This window comes from Macaca nemestrina, chromosome 15 (genome assembly GCF_043159975.1).
Source record: "Macaca nemestrina isolate mMacNem1 chromosome 15, mMacNem.hap1, whole genome shotgun sequence".
NCBI lineage: Eukaryota > Metazoa > Chordata > Mammalia > Primates > Cercopithecidae > Macaca > Macaca nemestrina.
This window is the reverse complement of record NC_092139.1, coordinates 116,940,028-116,963,778: the sequence shown is the minus strand read 5'-3', so window position 1 is coordinate 116,963,778 and position 23,751 is coordinate 116,940,028. Positions and strand designations below refer to the sequence as shown.

At 47.2% G+C, this 23,751-nt stretch overlaps 1 pseudogene; it reads left to right on the top strand.

Annotated features, from left to right (window-relative positions):
- Positions 1-22,836: 22,836 nt before the first annotated feature.
- Positions 22,837-23,204, top strand: LOC105489810 (large ribosomal subunit protein uL29 pseudogene; annotated as a pseudogene).
- Positions 23,205-23,751: the final 547 nt, after the last annotated feature.

The following is a 23,751-nucleotide window of genomic DNA, read 5'->3' as shown; positions in this document are numbered from 1 at the left end:
TTCGGGGTCTCGCAGGGGGCCCCTTGCTGAACGAGGGCCTTCGAAAGCAGATTGTGCCTTCCCTCGTTGGTGGAAGAAGGTGAAGTCAGAACCTCACAGCACGAGAGGGACCTGACTCGCCACTGCGGGCTTCACGGAGGGAGGGGACCCTGTGGCCAGGAATCCCAGCTGCCTCCAGGGGCAGAGCGTGGCCTGTGGCTGGCAGCCACCAGGGAAATGGAACCTGAGACCCACGGCTGCTAGGACCTGGGTCCGCTACACACCGAGTGAGCGCGGAATGGTTTCATGCAGACCCTCCCGGCGAGGGCTTAGCCTGGCCCACACCTGGACTGGGGTTTGTGAGGCTGTAAGTTGAGAACCCAGCTGGGCCTGCTCCATTGCTGCCCTGCAGACTGTGAGATAAGGTGTGAGTGTCTCTCAGCTGCTGCATCTCCGGAGGCTGATCCTCAGCAGGGAGGGCTAGGTCAGGGCCGGCCTGCACTCCCCAACCCCTCACAAACAAAATGAAGTTTCCAGGGTCCCCTGGCTTATGTGTGAGCATCAGCCCCCTATGGCCATTATCCATTTGAAGGTGACAATCCCCCTTTCTAATAAAACGATGCTCAGAGCCCTCCGGGGCCCACAACCTCTTCAGTTTCAGGAAGTCCAGGCCGGTTACACAGAGTTCTGACATTTGGGTCTCTAAGAAAAATATTCTCAAAAAGTAGCCTCAAGTCGGAGCACAGTCCCAACTCAGCAGTGAGCTCCACTTATGGTCTTCGGGCTCCTTGGCGCAGTGCTAGGGGCTCCGAGACCAGGTCAGGAAAATGGTGGGGGCTGCTGGACTGTGGGGGCCCTGGGACCCCCTCCACATTGCAGTCAATCCCTTCCCCTGAGGCTGTTGAGAAAACGGCTGCACCTTGCTGCCTCCTGCCTCAGAAACGTCTCCATGGAGGGCAGGAGGCCGGCTGGTGAAGAGGACAGAGCAGGCGGATTCTAGAAGCAGTGAGGATGGTTGTTGGGAGGGAGGGAGAAAGGGAGGGGAGGGAGAGAGAGAGGGAAACAGGGAGGGAGGGAGAGAGGTAGAGAGGGAGGGAAGGAGGTGGTGAGGGAGGGAGGGAGAGGGAGGGAGGGGAAGGTAGGGAGGTGGGGAGGGAGAGAGGGAGGGAGGTAGAGAAGAAGAGAGGGAATGAAGGAGGTGGGGAGGGAGGGAGAGGGAGGAAGGGAGAGAGAGAGGGAGCGAGGGAGGGGAGGGCAGGGAGGGAAGGAAGGAGGTGGGGAGGGAGGGAGACAGAGGGAGGGAGAGAGGGAGGGGAGAGGAGGGGAGGGAGAGAAGGAAGGAGATGGGGAGGGAGGGAGAGGGAGGGAGGGAGAGAGAGGTGGGGAGGGAGGGAGAGTATCTGAAACTCAGGCATAAGACTTTAGAATGAATACTAAGGATACAGTGCCTGGTCTCCCCCAGGGAGCCTGCATTCACCAATGTGGACTAAGACACTTCATTGACTGATTGATTGATTCATTCATTCATTCATTTATTCATTCAACAAATACAGTTTCCCACATTCTCTGAACTGACGGGTGATGGTGTGTGAAAATCTTCTTTGTGTATCAGCATAATTGCCAGTTCTACAAAATGGGTGGGGCTAAGTGGCCCCTCCCGCGGCGTGAAACTGTCCTGGTTACTGTTAGTGTCAAGGACCGGTAGTCTGCGTTAGTGGCTGCCGCGCACAGTCACACATGAGCTGACATGTTCCTCACAGTGTCTTCTTGCAATTTAAAAAGTAGAAGGACAGCCAGCCTGGGAGGGGCCCTGTGAACGCCTGACAGGGCAGACCCCACTAGTCCCAGCGGGGAGGAGGGGCACGGAAGCGTTTGCCCAATGCTCCTGGCTCTTTCCCTTAACTTTAGAAATTCTCAAAAATGTTCCTAAAACCTACCAGATAAAAATATACCTGCCTCGCTTTTTGTGCAGGGAGGCCGGCCGGAATCTCTGCTGGGCCCTGTGGAAACCGCCTCTCGGGATCTCAGCTGTGGCCCCTGACAGCGCATGGCTGCTTTGGAGGGGTCCTGGGAGCACTCGTGAGCCCTGAGATTTGGGAAACTGGAAATCTGCAGGGGGTCAGATGTGGCCCCAATGATCATGGAGCTGGGAAGCCACGGTGCACCCTCATGAAAGCACGCGCTGGACCCAGTGCTACACCTGAAACCAAGTCCCACAGGCAGACTCAACGGACAGAGATGGTGCGGGCCCTGAACCCTGTGTCCTGGGGTCTGGGGAGGCAAATGGTGAAGGCAGGTAGGAACTGAGGATTGGAGGCTGGGGAGCACGAGAGGAAAAGAAGACAGCAGAGGCCCGAAGGCCAGGTGGCTGCAGGAACATCCACACCTGGATCTCTTGGTTCTGCCCAGGTGGCAGCACTTGCTGTGTGCCCTGCGAGTGGGTGTCGGGCCACAGACCTCCTGGTCTCCTAATCAGGGCTCTGTGAATACATCAATCTTAAAATTATTCAGGAAATAATTTCATGTGTATTATGGAGTGAACTGTGCTCCCTAAGTTCCTATGTTGATGTCCTGACCTCCTGCGCCCCAGGATGCAACCGTATTTGGAGACAGGATCTTCAAAGGGGACATTAAATTAAAATGAGATCCTTGGGGTGGGCTCTACTTCCATCTGACTGGTGTCCATATAAGAAGAGGAGATGAGGATGCAGATACACACGAAGGACTCCCACATGAGGACACAGAGACAATACGATCTATAAGCCGAGGAGAGAGGCCACAGAAGGAACCAACACCTAGACCTTGGGCTCCCAACCTCCAGCACTGTGAGGAAATCAGTATCTGTTCTCGAAGCCCTGTCTGCAGTGCATTGTCATGGCAGCTGAGCAAAGACAACGTGTAAAGCCACCTTGGAGTCAGCCGACAAAAGGGACATTGTGAGGATGTCACGTGGCTCCCCTTCCTGCTGTCCCTGGAGACCCTACCCACCTGCCCTTCTCAAGGGGCCAGGGCCTGCTTTATTCTCGCTAGAGTCCCCGATTTGAAGGGTCCGCATGCTGGATGAAGCTCCCCCTGGTCTGGGGAAGGCCCAGGTGCCGCTGCAGATGCACAGATGGTGCGGTCCTGGGGCCCTGCGTGCAGCTCCATGGCTCCTCTGCAGGGAGGATGGGATCCTGTCACCCCAGAAGTCGAGTCCACATAGAGAAGCAGTGAGCAGGAGCACAGAGCCAATGACGAGGCCGAACCCGAAGCCTGCGCAGCTCCTGGTGGGTATGAAAGAGGGGATTGGAAGGCTGGTCAATGTAGGAGGGAAAGGAGAAGCACATCTGCACGCCCAGCCTCCCTGGCAGGAGCCACCTGCTGCGAGTAAGCAATACTTCCCAGTAGAAGGCAGGCACCCCGGGGGAAGCCGCTGCCACACCTGCCTTCCTTCAAGGTAAACTGGTGAGACCTGCGAGGGGCCGGGGGAAGGGGAGCCCAGGGAGCTGGGTTCCAGGTCAGAAGGTAAGACAGACAGAAAGGCCCTCGCCAGGACGGCTAACCAACCACTCCCCAAAGCCTGTGGGGGTGTGGAGGATACAGCTTTGAATTTAGGAGAAAAATACAAAAGCCCAAAAAAGAACACAGGCTAGCAAATGGGCAGAAAAAGCATAAATACATGAATTTATACATTATTACTGCAGGCTGAGATGAGGGGGAAAAACTTAAGAGCAGGCACAGAATTGTGCGGTTTCCTGGTGACCTGCGTCTGTTGATCCTTCGGGCACGAGATTTCTCTGCCTTTCATCAGACACTCCTACATTTTCATATGCACAGTCCTATAGCTGCCTCATTCACTCTTTGCTTCTCATTAAAAACCGTGCTTGGCTGGTTCTTCAGATAAGGTCTAATAAAAACAATATCTTAGTTTAACAGCTAATGAGCAGCAGTCATCAAAATCTGCTGGGCTCTCCTCTTCTCAGACACCAACTGGATATTTAATCAGAGAAGCATACAGATGGCTTTGCCCTGGTCATACAGTCATAAGAACATGGAGAACCTAGTCTGTAACAGGTTTAGAATGCATGCAGGTATTCGGAATTTGCACTCACTTTTCAGTGCCCATCAGCAGAGCATTGCAAGAGTCTTGGAGAAGAGTCACAGGAGGGCTTTCTAGGGCACGTCATTGGGTGTAGCTGGCTCCGACCCGCAGTGCCTGGGGTGAAGAGCTCCTCTCGGGCTGGGCAGCAGCAACCTCTGCTGGCCTTGGGCTGCTGGGCCACCTCTCTGTGACATGGGTATCAGAAGAAAGGATCCCAGAGTCCAAGGCATGGAGCATGCTAGAACGCCACCCTGGGCCCCAAGAGGAGCCTAAGGTATGGTCTGTTTGCCACCCAGCTGCTCCCGGCTTCCTTGCTGCCTGCTCCCCAGGCCTGAGGGAGGGAATGGGGCAGAGATACTGAGCATGCTCAGACCTCACCCAGACAGGTACATAAGTAAGACAAACCAAGCACCTGTGCTGTGGTGCAGGAGGAAGCACAGCAAACTGCCTCTCCTGGTTCTTCGCAGTGAGCGAGGCCACCTCACCGCCTCAAGGATGGTCAACTCCAGGTGTCTCCGGGCCTCTTCCCCCAAGAGAAGAAACTTGGGAGTCATGCCATTCAACTTGGGGAGCGGCTATTTGGGGGTCCTGTGGGTATTTGAGCCTACGTTTTACATGAAGAACCTTGAAAATGGGAGCAACTGCTCCAGAAGAATCAGCAGGTGAGCTGCCTGGTGGCCGGGACTCCGTGTCCCATCCAAGTGGTGGGGACATCTTTGCTTCCACCTTACCCGTTCGGGCCTTGGGCAGCACTAAAGAAACAGGCTAGATGGAGTGTAGTGAATGAGGGCAACCAGGGAACAGCAAATGAGTGGGTGGCACGCAGAGCCCAGTGAGCAAACCCGTCAATGGATCCCAATTTCTGCCAAGAGAAGGAGGCAGAACATTCTTGTCTGTTATGACTTTCAAAGTCAGACACTTTGGCCAAAGCCGGACTCCCACTGCGTGTCCCTGGGGATCCCTGTCAGCCCCTCACCAGCTGTGAGCAGGCCCTCAGGGGTGTTCGCTGTGTGGGCCACGCAGCCTGGAGCAGCTGCCATTCCTGGCATTTTTCTCACTGTATCCTTGCTCATTTCTCATCGCCCTATCAATCACTCAGCATCCAACATTGCAAAGCATTACACTTTCAGATAGCTGAGGCAGGTGCCTGGATCGGGAACAGGGCTGGGCTCCCTTGGGGAGCAGTCTGTGCAAACAAGATGACCCCATGTCTCCATCCCCCACCTCCCTCTGTTCAGAGGAGCTTTGAAAATCATCCTCCTCCCCACTAGGAAGCCTACAGAGGTCCCAAGAGCTACATCTCTGTTAACCCCTCAACATACCTGTGGCCTGGCTGTTCCAGGCCATGTCAGAGGTCACCTGTAAAAGAGAAACCATGAAATCCAGTGCCCGGGGAGCAGGGTCTCTGTGCCTCACTGGTAATAGCTCCCAAGTGCAGTAATGCTTAATGAGAGAGACGTTGTTTACTGACAATGTACCTAGTTGGAATATAGAAAGCAATGGAGATCTTGCTGTAATATCATTTTATTCCACTTGGGTTCACATTAATAAATGATAAGCAATAATAGTATACGAGGAAAAAATGGAAACCTAATGGTCTAGGGTGGGATGACTGCGGCACACACTGCGCAGCACACCGAGGCCAGCATGGTGCTGATTTTGCATTTCATAAATTGAATGACAGGGGAGTGGCTGAGCATTCAAACAGCCACGGGATCCTCCTTTCGTCTTTAGCTTTATCTGTGGGCTGTGTGTTCGCCCCGTGTCTGGTGCCTAATAAACACCCCGTCAATACCAGCTATCGGGATTGGGAGGGATACCAGCACCAGACAGTGCTGGGCACGAGGCTGCAGCCACTGGGGCAGCTTTTCTCAACAGGGCAGCCACCGAAGGTCTGCTGGAGAGTTGGTCATTCATTCCAACTCACACCCGTGCCCTCTGCTCCCTGCACCTCCTTCCCTAGCCTGTGCCCCCAGCACAGCGTCTGCACCCAGGAACAGGAAGCAGCTGGCCCCTCCCGGAAACCTTCCCAGGAAGAGCAGGAAGCAGGATCCCTCCCAAGCTGGGCTCTTGGCCAGGACAACCTTCTCGTCGGCTCACCCTGTGCTCAGCGCCGCTGCCGGAGCGTGGTGGGTAATGAGTTCCCAGAGCGGCTGAGCCCTGGAGGTCAGTTGCTCCTTAGAGAGAGACAATTAACCACTCTCTGACTTAAACGTTGCTTCACCTTTTATTTAACGTGATTTTGAAGAAATTACTTTCACTCACATTAGCAGGCATTCGATGCCAGGGTTTCCCTGTATAAGCAGAACAAGCTGTGTTCTGGGGCCTGAGGCTGCAGGACGTCCCTCCCCAGCAAACGCAGGGCTGGAGCATGAGGTAGGACCTGAAGGACTTCTCTTCCTCCATGGCCCGGGAAAGCAACGGGTCAGCGGGTGAATCGGGGCATGACTCGGGGGCTGTGGAATGTGACTTTGGAAAGGCTTATACGAAATGGGGAAATAAAGCCCTGTGGAGTTTCTGCATAGAGAAAGCCACAGAAGGGCCCTCGTGGGCCTGCGTCACTCTGTCCTCAACATCCTGCCTGCAGAGCCATGATTCCAGAGAAGAAATGAAGCAATGCTGGTTCTCTTGGGGCCCAGACCCCTCTGTGCCTCCCATGACTGCTGGCAAAATTGTATCTGCAGAAACAGTGGATGTTGAGTCTGAGAGGGGACTGGGAATCTGCACTGGGCTGCCTAAAGAGTGTGGCCAAGCGAATCTCAGACCCCCTGCCATTTTTCCACCATGCACACCGTTCCCACACTGCCCACACCACCTGCCACTGGGGACTCTTCCACTCCCAGCCTAGACCCTACACTGGGGCCTGGCTTTGTTCCCTCCTTGTTGAGCACCTTTCCAAGACAAACTTGGCCCTGGGCTTCAGCAGAGGTCTCATGCTTTGGTGATGGATTTACAAGGCTTTCTGTAGACAAAAAGGTGATGAGCCTATGCATTGCGATAAACACACCTCCTCAGGTCTTGGTTCTTAGCAAACAAAACCATCATTCACAGAATCAGATTTGTTCATCTAAAAACATGTGGGTGACACCCAGGAGCCCCTGTAAAGATCTGTGTGGTGCCCTTGGGTTCTAGGAGAGAAGAGAGTGAAAAGAGCTGTTCACAGCCTCTTTCGACTCCCAGGTGACAAATGCCCAACAGAATGGCGTGGCTGGGTGCTCTGTAGGGCCCAGAGGACAAAACCGGTCTCTGAGTGACGTGTGTGGAGGAGGAGGGCCCTGGAGGGGCTTTAGGGCTGGCCCTTAGCAGGAGCACCTCAGCCTTGCAGAGAAAGGTGTCCAGCAGAGAGAGTGAGGCATGCTCCTGGGTTCCCTCCCAAACCAGAGCACCCTACTCTCCTTCGGGATGAGGCAGAGGAAAGGGTGAGTCTCCACCTCATGATTAAACATTCACAGCTCACAGGAGACAGAGGAAGAGCCAGGCCATAGGAAATGAGGGATGCAGGCAGGTCAAGGTAGGAGGCCAGGAGACCCTGGCAGGGACGGATGGTGCGGCGACAAAAGTAAATACAGCTCTGCTGGTGGCCGCGGCACCCTCAAGGCAATCCACAGCTTTTTATTTATAAAAGATATAATTGCTCGTGTTTAAATTTTATATAATTCATTAAAGCAAGGGTAGTAAGTGCTTTCTGATAATTAAAATGCAGAGGAGCCCATTCTTGGATTTGAGGCCATGAATAAAAGTGACACTTCGCCAATTGCACCTTGCTGGGTCACCGTTTAGCTGCAGCCACGGACACCTCTCAGGTAATTGATTGCTCCTCGCTGGGGAAAAACAAATGCAGGATGAACTGATTCTATTGCTACTTATGATGCATGCTACTTTAGCATGGAAATTGGGGCTTCAAATGAAACAGCGAGTTAACCCATGAGCAGCGAAAATAGTATTTTTTTAGAAGGTACGAGGGGAGGACTCAGCCAAGGTTTTCCGAGAGCCAACTCCTGGCCTCCGGGCAGGACAGAGGCAGATTCCCATCCTAGGACCCTCCTTCACCTCCTCCTAGGGAGACAAGGGTTCGCGTCCATTCCGGGAGCTGTCCAAGGCCAGGGTGCTGAAGTGGTGAATGTGATGGGCCAGGGCTGCCTTCTGCCTGGAGCCCCTTCCTGGAATCCTGCCCTGGATTCCCCGAGGTGGAGCATTGCTGCACCACTTTGATCACTCCTCACTTTCACTGGACACCCCCACCCTGCCATCCTGTGCCCACATTGTCAGAGCATCACGCCTTGGTCCTCCTTGGAGACCTGAGTGGGCAGGGGGACGCTGGGTTCTAGGAAAGGCGGCCCAAACTCCATGCATTGTCCCTCCCACTGTGACTGACTGGCTGGCTGGCACCCTGGCCCTTTCTCACCCTGGCGTTGTGAGTGCTGGGACGCAGCCTTAGGTTTCCAGAAAGCTCTTTGGGCCAACTCTTGCCTGGGCTGAGGGTGCCCTCTCCTTGCCCCATCCAGCTTTCCAAGGTGTCTTGCCAGGATAGGGGACTTATACCAGAACCTGGACAAGAGGGTCCTATGGTCCTTGCTCCCATGGCCCTGGGGTCTCACTCACACATCCGTCCTCCTCACTCAAAGATGCTGCTCTTTTAACTCCTCCTACTCCATGCCAGGAGCTGCCTGGCTTCTCAACCAAGCAAAGAAACAGGAAGGGAGGAGGTTACCAAACTGAGAATGTCATCAGAAAGCAGGAAGTTCTGCTGAGAAAGTAAAGCAGGGTCTTCTTTCAGACCAGTGGTTGGGGAAGGCAGTGGGAAACTGAGTGGAGGCCTAAGGGAGATGGGGGGAGGAGGTGGGGGAAAGGCACAGATGCTCAGATGCAGGGAAGAGCCACAGCAGAGCTTCCCTGGAGCATTCTGCAAAGAGGTTAGCGTGTGTGGCACGGGGAGGGCAGGGGAGAAGAGGCCAGAGAGTCGAGTTCTGTGTGTGTGAGCAGCAGAGAACGTAGGGTCCTGGAGGCTTGTGCACAGCCTGCGTCTTTTCCTCCAACTGAGATGAGAGCCTCTGGAGGTTCAGAGCCAAGGACTTGGCTTAAATGACAGCTGTAGTTGTTGAGTTGAGAGCAGACAGCAGATGCACGGAGAGGGAGCAGGGGGCTTTGCTAGGAGGCAAGTTCCTGGGTCTAGGAAGAGACAACGGTGCCCTGGTCAGAGTGGCGGTGAGAGGGGTGTCGGGAAGTGGTTGGATTCCAGATGTGTGTCTCAGGCACAGCCAAGTAGGGTTGGCTGCTGGATCAAGTGTGAGGGTGGGAGAAAGAGAGAGGCCTGAAGGGGACTCCAGGTCTTTTTCCTAAGAGCCTGGAAGGATGGAACTTTAGGCACAGACGTGAGTTGGATCTGATGGGGCAGCTTGATGGCAGATAGGCGTGCAGGCATTTATTTTTCACCTTATTAATTTGTTAGAGTTAACAAGTTAACTCTTGTTAACTTGAAGAGGCCTTTGTGAGTGTGGGCAGAGATGTCAAATGTGCCCTGTAGTAAACCATTGGGATTTGAGGGAATGTGAGGCTGGAGCTATACATTTGGGGTTCATCAGTATACAGACAGCATCTCAAGCCGTGAAATGGGCTGGATTTCCAAGGGCAGGGCTGAGAGTGGTCAGAAGGTGCTGACTCCTGCTCTCACCACCAGCAAGCACATAACCCAGGACCGAGAGTGAGGTTTTCTGACCCCGATCCCAAAGCCTTTGGCAGGTCTTGCCGTTCCACGGCTGTTGCATATGTAGCAATACTGCCCAGGCCACCTGCCCCAGAGACCTCTGGGTAACTTATCAATATGCAGATACCTGAGCTGATTGAACCAGGTCCTAGAGACAAGAAGCCTGGGGATCTGAATTAAAAATAAAATCTCCCCATTCCCTGGCCCTGGTCCAAGCTGAATACTATGCATATAAGAGTTTGAGAACCGATCCTCTATGAGGCAGGGCAGCTTGTTGCAGAAGCTACACTAGGCCCCGCAGGTCCTGGGAGCCCCTCCCACTCAGAGGGTCTGAATGGCTACCCTTTCTCCTGAGGTTAGCAGCCCCTCCAGTCTGGTCAGAAGGCTTCTCTCTCACCATGTTCACTGCCTTGGTCAGCTTCTCAGAATCCTCCAGGGGAGTTCAGAGGCAGTTAGATCATCTTATCCCAAACTCATTGAGTTCCGTACATTAATTACGTACAGCTTTTGGTACATCAAAAGATAGCAAATAAATAAAGATTGTCCTATCACATGAGTGGACGAATGGAGACTTTCTAAGTAGGATAAGAGGGAAACGAAGGATGAGGACCAAGCGCCTGGCCGTCCCTCAGACCACGGAGAAGGTACTCACTGCAAGGACAGTGTCAGCTTCCAGCCCGCCAGCTTCGCTCCTCCTGGGGGTCAGCCAGATCTCTGTTGATGCAGAGGACATTTCTTTTCAGATGATGCATTTCTTTCAATGCCAAGGGTGGACCTGTGCCCAAAAAACATTCTCCAGATTGCAACTACAATCCTGAAATTTCAGCCTCAGATTCACGCCTCTGATAACTGCTCTACTTCTGTGTTAGAGAATGGATATGCTCCAAGTCTCCACTGCCCATCATTTCACTCTATGCCCATACATTTATACAAATAAAAGAGAAAGAAAGTGAATACCCTCCAGGGGAGAAAAGTGTTAATTTTAGTCATCTATTTTTAAAAGCAGCAGCTCTATTGATATAAAACTCACATACCAGACAACTCACCCACTTTTAACTATACAATTCAAAGTTTTTTAGTGTGTTCACATAGATATGCAACCAATACCACAATCAATTTTATAACATTTTTGTCACCCCCAAGAAAGAAACCTCATACCCACTAGCAGTCACTACTTATTTTGCCTATACCCCCGATCCTAGGTAACCACAGCCCGGCATTCTGCTTATTCTGGAAATTTCACATCATTTGAGTCATACCATGCCTGGTCTTGTGTAGCTGGCTTCCTTCACTCAGAACAGTATTTTCAAGATTGATGCATATTGTATCATGCATTAGTACTTCATTTATTTATAGCCAAATAATATTCACTACATTTTATTTACCTATTCATCAATGGATGGATGTTCAGGCTGTTTCCTCTTTGGGGCTATTATGAATAATCCTGCTATAAATAATGAACATTTGTGTCCCCACTTTTATTTCTCCTGGTATACACCTAGGAGCGGAATTGCTGGCCACACTGTAACTCTATGTTTAACATTTTGAAGACTTGCAGGATTGTTTTCCAAAGTGGCTTCACCCTTTTACATCTCACCAACAGTGTCCGAGAGTCCCCATTTCTCTACATCCTCACCAAGAGGTATTAATATGTGTGTTTCTTATGTCAGCCATCCTCCTGGGAATGATGCACTTACTTCCCTCTATCCTCTATCCTCAGCCCCTAACATCCACCATTCTACTTTCTGTCTCTATGGATTTGACTCCTCTAAGTACTTTGTATAAGCAGAATTAAACAGAATTTGTATTTTGTGGCTGGCTGATTTCACTTAGCATCATGTCTTCAAGGTTCATATATGTTGTAGCACATGTTAGCATTTTCTCCCTTTTTAAGGCTGAGTAATGTACCATTGTATGGATGGATCAAAACATGTTCATCCATCCATGCATCTATCCATCCATCCATCCTTGCATCCATCCATCCATGCATCCATCCATCCATCCATCCATGCATCCATCCATCCATCCATCCATGCATCCATCCATCCATCCATGCATCCATCCATCCATGCATCCATCCATCCATGCATCCATCCATCCATCCATGCATCCATCCATCCATGCATCCATCCATCCATCCATCCATGCATCCATCCATCCATGCATCCATCCATCCATGCATCCATCCATTCATCATCCATCCATCCATCCATCCATCCACGCATCCATCCATTCATCATTCATCCATCCATCCATCCATCCACGCATCCATCCATCCATTCATCATCCATCCATCCATCCATCCACGCATCCATCCATCCATTCATCATCCATCCATCCATGCATCCATCCATGCATCCATCCATCCATGCATCCATCCATGCATCCATCCATGCATCCATCCATCCATGCATCCATCCATCCATGCATCCATCCATCCATCCATCCATCCATGCATCCATCCATCCATCCATCCATGCATCCATCCATCCATCCATCCATGCATCCATCCATCCATCCATGCATCCATCCATCCATGCATCCATCCATCCATGCATCCATCCATCCATCCATGCATCCATCCATCCATGCATCCATCCATCCATCCATCCATGCATCCATCCATCCATGCATCCATCCATCCATGCATCCATCCATTCATCATCCATCCATCCATCCATCCATCCACGCATCCATCCATTCATCATTCATCCATCCATCCATCCATCCACGCATCCATCCATCCATTCATCATCCATCCATCCATCCATCCACGCATCCATCCATCCATTCATCATCCATCCATCCATGCATCCATCCATGCATCCATCCATCCATGCATCCATCCATGCATCCATCCATGCATCCATCCATCCATGCATCCATCCATCCATGCATCCATCCATCCATCCATCCATCCATGCATCCATCCATCCATCCATCCATCCATCCATGCATCCATCCATTCATCATCCACCCATCCATGCATCATCCATCCATCCATCCATCCATGCATCCATCCATCCATCCATCCATCCATCCATGCATCATCCATCCATCCATCCATTCATCATCCATCCATCCATCCATCCATCCATGCATCATCCATCCATCCATCCATTCATCATCCATCCATTCATCATCCATCCATCCATCCATTCATCCATCCATCCATCCATCCATGCATCCATCCATCCATCCATGCATCCATCCATCCATGCATCCATCCATCCATCCATCCATCCATCCATCCATCCATTCATCATCCACCCATTCATCATCCATCCATCCATCCATCCATCCATCCATCCATGCATCCATGGAGACTTGTGTTGCTTCCACCTCTTGGCTGTTGTGGAACAGGCTGCCATTAACATGGGTGTACAAATATCTCTTTGAGATCCTGCGTCTGATTGTTTCGTGCATGTACCCCAAAGTGGAATTGTTGGATCATATGGTAGCTTAATGGCTAATTTTTTGAGGAAGAGCCTTACTGTTTTCCACAGCAGCTGCATCATTTCATATTCCCACCAACAATGCACAAGGGTTTGAATTTCTCCACATCCTGGCCAACAATTTTTTTCTAGGATTTTCTTTGTTTCTTTTGTATTCTATTGTTTTGTTTAATAGTAACTGTTCTAATGGGTGTGAGGTGGTATATCATTGTTTTGATTTACATTTTTCTAATAATTAGAAACACTGGGCATCTTTCCAGGTACTTGTTGGTTATTTGTATTTCTTTAGAGAAATATCTACTCAAGTCTTTTGCTCATTTTTAATTTGTTCCTTTTGTAGTTATTTTGTAGGAGTTTTAAAATACATTTTGGATATTAACCCCTTGTCAGTTATTTGATTTGTAAATATTTTCTCCCATTCTGTATGCTGCCTTTTCATTCTGTTGATCACATCCTTTGATGCATAGAAGTTTATTATTTTGATATAGTCCCATTTGTCTATTTTAGCCTTTGTTTTCTGTGTCTGTGGTGTGATAATCAAGAAATCATTGTCAAACACATTGTTATGAAGCTTTTCTCCTATATTTTCTTCCAAGAGTTTTATAATTTCAGGTCTTACATGACATACAACATGAAGCACGTTTTTATATGCTTATCTGCCATCTGTGTATCTTATTTGGTGTGGTGCCTGTTAAGGTCTTTGGCATATTTTTAAACTGGCTTGTTTTCTTATTGTTGAGTTCAAGAGTTCTTTGTGTATTTTTAATAACAATTCGTTATCAGGTATGTCTTTTGCAGATATTTTCTTGCAGTCTGTGTCTTGCTTTTCATTCTCTTGAAATTGTCTTTTGCAGAAAATAAGTTCTTCATTTTAACAAAGTCCAATTAATTCATTCTATCTTTCATGGATCATGCCTTTGGTGTTTCATCTAAAAACACATCATCATCCCTGAGATCATCTAGATTTTTCTCTTATGTTATAGCCTAAGAGTTTTATACTTTTGCATCTTACATTTAGGTTTTGAGTTAGTTTTTATGATGAGAGTAAGGCGTGAGTTTAGATTCAAGTTTTTTGCATGAGGATTTCCAGTTATTTCAGAACCATTAGTTGAAGGGGTTATCTTTACTCCATTGCGTTGTCTTTGTTTGTTTGTCAAAGATCAACTGGCTACATTTATATGAGTCTATTTCTGGGCTCTCTATTCTGTTCCATTGATCTGTTTACCAAGGGGTTTGTTGTAGTAGACAATCAGATATGCAGTAAAGACATATCTGATAAAGGGTTGTTATTAAAAATATACTATGGGTGCATTTTTCACCAGTATCACACAGTCTTGATTATTGTAGCATTACAGTCCTAAGGTTGGGTAATAATACTCCTTCAACTTTGTTCTTCTCTTTCAATATTACGTAGGCTTCTCTGAGTCTTTTGCCTCTCCATATAAACTTTAGAATCAATTTTTAAATCTCCACAAAATAAGTTTCTGGGATTTTGATTTGAATTACATTGAATCTAGAGATCAAATTGGGGAGAACTGACATTTTGAAAATGTTGAGTCATCCTGGCCATGAACATGGAGTATTTCTCCCTTTATTTAGTTCTTCTTTGATTTCTTTCAACAGAGCTGTACATCTTGTATATATTTGTTGGACTTATATCTAAGTATTTCACTTTTTAAGGTGCTAATGTAAATGTTGTTTTGTTTTTAATTTCAGATTTCACTTGTTCATTGCTAGCATTTGGGAAAGCAATTTGCTTTTATATCCTTTAATCTTGCTCATAGTTAATTAGTTACATTAGTTCCAGGAGTTTATTGTTGTTGTTGTTTCTTATTTTAACTTAGTTCAAGAAATTAAAAAGTCGAGATTTCTTTTTGACTCGTGTATTATTTTAAAGTCTTGTTTAATCTCCGTATATTTTGTGATTTTCCCGTTGTTTTTCTGTTATTTATTTCTAGTTCAATTCCATTGTGGTCTAAGAGCAGACACTGTATGATTTATATGATTTTTAATTTGTTAGGGTGTGTTTTATGGCTCAGAATGTGCTGTTTTCACGAATGTTCCCTGTGAGTTGGGAAAAACTTGTATTCTTAATTGTGTTCTTGCTGATGTTCTGTCTGCTGGATCTGTCCATTTCTGATAGAAGGGGCGCTGAAGCTTTCAACTGTAAGGGTGAATTAATCTGTTTTTCTTTGTAGTTGTATCAGCTTTTGCCTCGTATTTTGACACTGTGTTGTTGGGTGCATATCTGTTAAAGATTGCTATGTCTTCTTGGAGAATTGGCCACTTTATCATTATTCTTTTCTTTATCCCTGCTGACTTTCCTCGCTTTGAAATCTGCTCTGTTTGAAATTAATATAGCTACTTTTACCTTATCTGGATTAGTGTTAGCATGACATATTTTGCATTCACTTACTTTTAATCCACATTTTTAAAATATTTAAAGTTGGCTTCTTGTAGATTACATACAGTTTTGTCTTATTTTTTGATCCACTGTGACAATCTCCATCTTTTAATTGGTGCACTTAAACCATTGACTTTCAATGTGATTATTGATATGGCTAGATTAATATCTACCATATTGCTACCTGTTTTCTCTTTCTTGCACTTGCTCTTGTTTGTATTTATGTCTTTCACCCTTTGTTCTGCCTTTTGTAGTTTTAGCTGAGAATTTTATATGATTCTGTTTTCTCACCTTAGAATATCAGTAACCCCCCATTTTAAACCTTTTAAAGTGATTGTCCCAGAGTTTCCAATATACATTTACAACAAATCCAACCCTACTTTCAAAGAACATTATACCACTTCACAGGTAGTGTGATAAAAGATTCCTTGTTCTTCCCTTGCATTCACTGCATTATATCTGTCATTCACTTCACTTATATATAGGCACACGTAAGTGTATACAGGCATGTGTATAGCTTATGTGCACATGTATACATACGTAGACATGCATAAGATTTATGATAAGCATACTTAATTGAAGATCTTGCTGCTATTACACACACATAAGATATATCATAAGCACACTTAATTGGAGATCTTGTTGCTATTATAATTTGCCACAAATTATTATCTGCCATGTCAGTTAAAAATAAGAAAAATAAGTTTTTATTTTATGTTAATTTAATCTTTCTTCACGACTCATCTTTTCTGTCTGATCTGAGCTTCTACCTTCTCTTTAAAGGACTTTTGTAAACACCTTTTACTAGGCAGATTGACTGATAATAAATTATCCCCATTTTTTATTGTTTTGATTTATTTCTCCTTCACCTTTGAAAGATAATTTTGGCCGGGCATAGCATGGTGGCTCATGCCTGTAATGCAAGCACTTTGGGAGGCTGAAGTGGGCAGATCACTTGAGGTCAGGAGTTTGAGACCAGCCTGGCCAACATGGTGAAACCCTGTGTCTACCAAAAACGCAAAAATTAGACAGGTGTGGTGGCAGGCGCCTGTAATCCCAGCTGCACAGGAGGCTGAGGCACCAAAACCACTTGAACCCAGGAGGCAGAAGTCATAGTGAGCTGAGACTGAGCCACTGCACTCCAGCCTGTGCAACACAGTGAAACTGTCTCAAAAAAAAAAAAAAAAGACAATTTTGCAGGGTACAGATTTGTAGGTTGGTGGTCTTTTTCTCTCATCACTAAATATTTTACCTCGCTCTCCTCTTGCTTGTTTAGTTTCTGGTTAAAAGTCAGATGCAGTTATTATATTTGTTGGTTTATAGGTATGATCTTTCTCCTCATCGCTTCCTGGCTTCATTCTGGATTTTAAAAAAATGTTCAAATTTCTGTTGTTGGAAAATAATATGCATAGATTTTTCATTATTATTATTATTATTATTTTGCATTTATCCTGCTCAGTGATATCTGAAATTCCTAGAACTGAGGCTTTGTGTCTGGTATTAATCTGTGGGACATTTCCAGTGATTATTATTTCAAGTATTTTCTCTCTCTCTCTCTCTGTCTCTCCCCCACCCTCCGTTCTTTTTCTCCTGCTGGTATTCCCACTACAAGTATGTTACATCTTTTGTAGTCACCCCATAGTTCTTGGATATTCTGTTCCATTTTTTCAGTCTTTATTGTCTTTGCTTTTTAGTTTGGCAGTTTGGGAAGTTACCATTGATATGTCGTTCATCTCAGATGTCCTTTCCTCAGGGGTGTCCAGTTTACCAATACACCCATTGAAAGCATTCTTCAGTTCTGTTGCAGTGTTTTCCATCTCTAGCATTTACTGTTGGTTCTTTCTTAGGGTTTCTATCTCTGCTTCCATTGTGCACCTGGTGTTGCATGCTGTCTGCTTTATCTATTACAGCCTGTAGCGTATTTGCCCTTACGGTCTTAAATTCTTAGTCTGATAATTCCAATATTCCTGCCATGTCTGGTTCTGATGCTAGCTCTATTTCTTGAAACTGTGTGTGTATTTTTAAGTATGCTCTATAATGTTTTTTATAGGCAGGCATGGTGTGCTCAATGAGAGGAACTGGTTTTAGCAGGCCTTTAGGAATGCAGTGCTAAGGTGTGGGGGGGATGCAAAGTATTATAGAATCCTGTAATTAGATCCTGGTTATTTAGTGACCCTGTGTCTCTGGACTATAAACTTCACAAGTGCTTCTCAGTCCCTGCTGTTTTACATGGGGCAGGATAGCAAGAGTGGGCTGTAGGAGAGCATTTTCCTCCTTCTACATGGGAAGCTAGGGCAGGCTGAAATTGGGTAGTTCTCCTCCCTCAAGGAAGTTGGACTCTGATAAAACCCCAACATTTTGGGATCTGGATTGAGTATTTTCCTTCTCCTACGTGGGAAGCTAGGGCAGGCTGAAGTTGGGTAGTTCTCTTCCCTCAGGTAAGTTAAACTCTGATAAAACCCTGGCATTTTATGCCCTGGTTGGATGTTTTCTCCTGAGGGCAGGCCTTTTTGAGAACCAAGCAATCTGGTAGATTTCAAAATAGTTCCTTTTTTCCTCCCCTTGATGGAAGCAAAACAGTTTTTTTCTGCAATATTTTCTTGGGGAACCTGGTTAATTCTTGTAGGTAAAACTCACAAGAGTGAGGTGGGCTTCCTGGGACTGGGTCCTTCTGGAGTTATTTGTAACTCTCAGACTCATCCGCTCTGGGCCTCTAGCAATCCATCAGTTAAAGTTCAGTTTCTTCTATGCTGCCACCATTTCCCACAGTGGTCTCCGATCCCAAATCTCTCCTCTAGCAAGCTGTGCCTCCCGACTTCCACATGACTATCCCTCCCATTTTGGGGTGAGTAGTTGGCACCATGTGCTCATCCACTTACAGAATCAAAAATACTTCTCAAGTTATTAATCTGTTCCACTTTTTACTTGTTAGGGCAGAGTGGTGACTTCCACACTTGTTACATGTGAAACTGGAACTCACCTTGATTTTTAAAAGGTGGGTTCTGTGCATATGATAGTCTCAGTTTCTGATTTTTCCTTTTGTCACTTAACTTTGACATCCCACTGTCTTTGGACCCACATTGTTTCTGATGAGAAGTCAAGTGTTCATCTCGCCTGGAATCCCTTTGTGTGACAACTGATCTTTCTCTTTGTTGCTTTCGGGATCGCTCTTTGTCCTTTTAAAAAGCATTTCAATGATGACATGTCTGTTTGCCAATGTCTTTGTCTTTATCCTGGGTCATGGAGCTTCTGGATGTGTAGATAAAAATTTTTCATAAATCTGGGGAAGTTTCATTGTTTTTTCTAGTCATTTTTCTTCTTTATCTCTTTTTTCTTGTATTATCAGGACACATATACTGGTCCTCTGAATGGTTTTGCACGCCTCTGAGGTTTTCTTCCTTTTATTCATTTGCTATTCTCTTGGTTTCTCAGATTGCTGAATCCCTGTAAATCTATTTTTATGTTTGCAGACTCTTCTGCCAACTCAAATCTGTTGAGCTCTTTGGTACATATTTGTATTAATTATCATACTTTCCTTGTTCCGAACGTCCATTTAGTTTTGCTAAAATTGATATTCTCTACTCAATGAGTTATTATCATGGTAGATTCCTTTACCTCCTTAAGCATATTTTCCTCTAGTTCTTTGAACATATTTACAATGGCTGCTTTGCAGTATTTGTCTACTAAATCCAACATCAGGGCCTCTCACAGGCAATACTGTGGCTCACTTTTTTTCCTGCCTCGAGGTCACACTTACCTGTTTCTTTTCCTGTCTCATAATTTAAAAAAAAAAAAACTGAACATTTTAGGTAATATATTATACCAACTCCAGATACTAATCTCCTAGCACTATTTCTGGGGCTTGTTTTTGTTGTTGGTTTATTTTTTTAGTGCCTTTGCTGGACTATTTTAATGAACTCTATTTCCACACAGTGTGAGGTTTCCAATGTCAAGCCCCACAGGTGCAGCGCTGGACATGGGCAGTCTCCCTGGGGTGGTGGTGGATTTAGCAGGGCTGTGTCTGTCTCTGTCCGTGATATCTCTATGCAGAATTCTGTCTGTTTGGTATTGCACCCAGCTGTTAGACTTTACTTGTTGCTGGCTATGTTTTTGTTTTTTTACCCCCTATTCCTTGGTACATAAGTTGCTCCATAATTTGATGAAATTAAATTCAGGAAGGGAAAGTTTTAAGCCAGTGTGTAAGGTTCATTCGAATCCCCAGAGGTCTCTCTTAGCTGTCTCTCCTTCTGGTTCTGTCTGGTAAAGTAGCTAAGCTTACGTCTCTCCTTCTGGTTCTGTCTGTAAAGTAGCTTACGTTTAGCTTGTTCTGATGGAACCTGGGTCTTCTGACTGCCCACCACCACAATCTTCCTTCTTTTCAAGAGATTCTTTTGGTTTGAGCACACTGTTTTGAACACTCTGTTTTGAAGTTAATTCCACTGGGGGAGAACTTTGGCAGTCTGTATTCTTGTGGGCTAAATTTCCCCTGAGCAAAGTCTCTGAAGTAGCTTCTGGTCTTCTTCTCTTTTCTCTTCAAGTGTGGAAATTCAACTATGTGAGCCTGATCTGGGGCCCTCGTATTCTCAGCCTGGCATGCCTGGGGCAGAGTCACTACCCTCTGAGTGGGGGCTGGGTGTAAGAGGGGATCCCCAACCTACTGGTTACTTCCCCTAAACAAGGACTCAGCTTCTGTGCCTTGGAGATGGTGAGGTTGGGAAATGCTTGCTGCCTGCCCTTCCTCATATGGTCAATGTGGACTGACAGTTGAGGAGAAGGCCCTGTCTTCCTGGCCACTGGAAATGGAGCTTCGGGAAGCTGACCAGGAGAGTGGAGGTCATGGGACCGGTTAAGGCCTCAAGTGTCACAGACTCTCACTGCTCTTACGATTTTGTTGACATTGTGAATGAATGTACCTTCATTTGCTTAATCCCCTTAAAACAATTTGTAGAGACATTAATTTATGTTTTTTAAAAGAATTTTTACCAGTTTTGGTTGTTTTGCTGGGAAATGGATTCTTGGAGCTCCTCAAATTACCATTCTAGAAGCGTCTTAAAGATTTCTTCATAATCCTCTTGTTATTAATAAATAATTCCAAGTATTCCTTATGGGGAGGGGATAGAGAGCAAAACTGAAGTGGTTATATGACCCAGAGCATGAGAACTCCTGAGGATATAGATTAATCAGGGAGAAGGTTCTAGAAGGCCAGAAGCTCAACTTGGCACCCTACAATTGCCTGCAGCATTGCCAGTGGGAAGTCAGCAGGCTGGGAAACATGCCTCTAAGGTTTTACAGCATAAACCACGGCGCATGCTGTGGTCCAACACAGGGGAGGGCCACAGTATCCTAACTCCTGTCATCCGTGAGAGTCAAAAATAAAAATACGGTACAGCTTCCCACGCCTGGATGGAATGCCAGTCCCGACATAAATAGGAGCTGGGCACGCCTACGTGGAAAGTCAAAGGAGCTACTCAGTTTTCTGCATAGGTCATAGTGCCAGACTCTGATGTGAGACTCATAGGATTGTGAAGGAGTAAAAGAAGAAAGAGAAAAAGAGGCTGGGTGTAGTGGCTCATGCCTGTAATCCCAGCACTTGTAGAGACCGAGGCGGATGGATCATCTGAGGTCAGGAGTTTGAGACCAACCTGGTCAACATGGTGAAATCCGCCTCTACTAAAAATATAAAAATTAGTTGGGTGTGGTGGTGCGGGCCTGTAATCCCATTTACTTGGGAGGCGGAGGCAGAATGTTTGAGCCCAGGAGGCAGAGGTTGCAGTGAGCAGAGATCGTCCCATTGCACTCCAGCCTTGGTGACAGCAAGACTTAATCAAAAAAAAAAAAAAAAAAAAAAAAAAAGAAAAAGAAAAGAAAGAAAGGAAAAGAAAAAAGAAAAAGAATGAGAAGGAAGAAGGGGGAACCAGACACGCAGAGTTTCACAGCCTTGAGTCATGACTGGCACTCACGTGGAGGGCTGCTGAGAGGAAAAGGTCTCAGGTCTCAGGGACGCCAGGACCTCCGGCTCTGCCTGGCTGGCTTCATTACAGACCAGAGAAGAAGAATCTGGCTTCATCGCTGCTGGTGATCCTTTAAAGGACTCCTCATCTCTTCAAGAAAAGGCTGTTCTTATCCATGCATCTAAGCCAGAAAGGGCCCCAGCTGTGGGCAGGACGACCCCAGAGGAGAGCAAACGCTGGAGCCAGCCTCGCTGCAGCCAAGGGGTGCTCCAGCATAGTGGGCAGAGGAGTCCAACAGATGGGAGGCTGAGTCCACAATAGTGCCAAACCCTCCTCCTGGGCAGAACCACAAGCGCGCCCGTCCACAGCCTGCAGGTGAGGCACTCACGCCCTGCTAACGACACGGTGACCAGGAGACGACAGTGAGTGGAGTGAGCACCGTGGCACGGGCATCCAGGACAGGAGGCGTTCCTTCCAGTGCTGGCACGTGTGGCTCTCTCCAAGTCGGCTGAGTGCTCGAGGCAGGGAAGGGAGCTCTAAAAGATGCCCAGCACTGAGTGTCTGTTCAGCTTCCTCCGGGAGACACATCTTTTTACCAACCCATGGAGCTGATGACTCAAGGCTACCTCCTCCGTGAGGCTGGTGTTCACAGAAGTACAAAGTGTGGAGGGCAGTGGTGCTGGTCTTCTTGGATTAGTGGCCTGGGGGCTCTCTGTGGAAAACCTCCTGGCCATGGCACTCCTGACGTTGGGGCTGGTCACTCTCTGTGAGGCTGACGGGGCTGTCCCTGCCCTGTGGGGTGTTTAGAAGCATTTCTGGCCTCTGTCTGCTGCGTACAACAGCAACCCTGCCACAAACACAAGGGTTATGACAACCATGAACATCTTCAGACATTGCCTGATGGCCTCTGGGGGGTACAAGCGCCTCAGCTGAGAAGCAACGCTTAATTAGAGCGTGCCGTTGACACACATTTACACACCTTTCCCAACACCTTGTTCAGGGTTAGAGGTGTGGATTGCGGTAAATAAATTAATGTGCAAATGAAAGTGATAAAAGCAGTTGGGAACAGTCAAATGGCTCCATCCGTTCCCAGGTTTAGCAGAAATGCTGGGTGAAAACAATTCACAGACAGGGTGTTGAAAAGGAAATTCTACATCACTGTGTATTCCAATGCAAAGTGTTAGACTTGCAGGAAGATATTTTTAAGGTAAAAGACGTAAAAACATTTACAGCAGGAGCAGGCGGTGGAGGCCTGTGCAGCAATGGCCAAGATCAAGGCCCGAGACCTTTGCGGGAAGAAGAGGGAGGAGTTGCTGAAGCAGCTGGAGGACCTGAAGGTGGAGCTGTCCCAGCTGCCTGTCACCAAAGTGACAGACGGCACAGCCTCCAGGCTCTCTAAGATCCGAGTGTCCACAAATCCATTGCCCGTGTTCTCACGGTTATTAACCAGACTCAGAAAGAAAACCTCAGGAAATTCTACAAGGGCAAGAAGTTCAAGCCCCTGGACCTGCGGCCTAAGAAGACATGTGACATGTGCTGCCGACTCAACAAGCACGAGAACCTGCAGACCAAGAAGCAGCAGTAGAAGGAGCAGCTGTCCCCGCTGCGGAAGTACACAGTCAAGACCTGAGTGGTGCACTGTCAATAAAGCACAGTTGGCTGAGAAAGAAAAAATGTTTAGAGCATTTTGTCATTCGTCAATGGAGGGCTCCAGACCCGCTTGGCTTCTGGGCATTGAGCATGGCCTTAGAGGGCCTAAGAGTATCCATTCTGGGGCTGGATGGTCGAGGTTCAAATCCCAGCTCTGCCTCTTGCTGGCTCCTTGCCTGGGACAAGTCACCCAACGTCTCCATACCTCGGTTTCCTCAACTACAAGCTGTGGTCTTACTTGCACCTGTTTCTTAGGGTTTTTGTCAGGACTGCCTGAGTTAACATGAGTGAAGTCCACAGTCCTGCCCGCCATGGGCTGAGTGCTATGAGTCTCCAATTATTAAAGGCCACAGTTATGAAAAGGAAACACCCTGACACTGTGTTCGAGAACCACACCTGGTGCTTTTGTCTCACTTCATTTAAAAGTTGTAAAGAGTTCTTCTTTCCATGCGTTTGTTGAGATACACTATGATTTCCTCCCAAGGTCCATATTAAACTAAAGATGAAGCTCAGCTATTGACTGACAC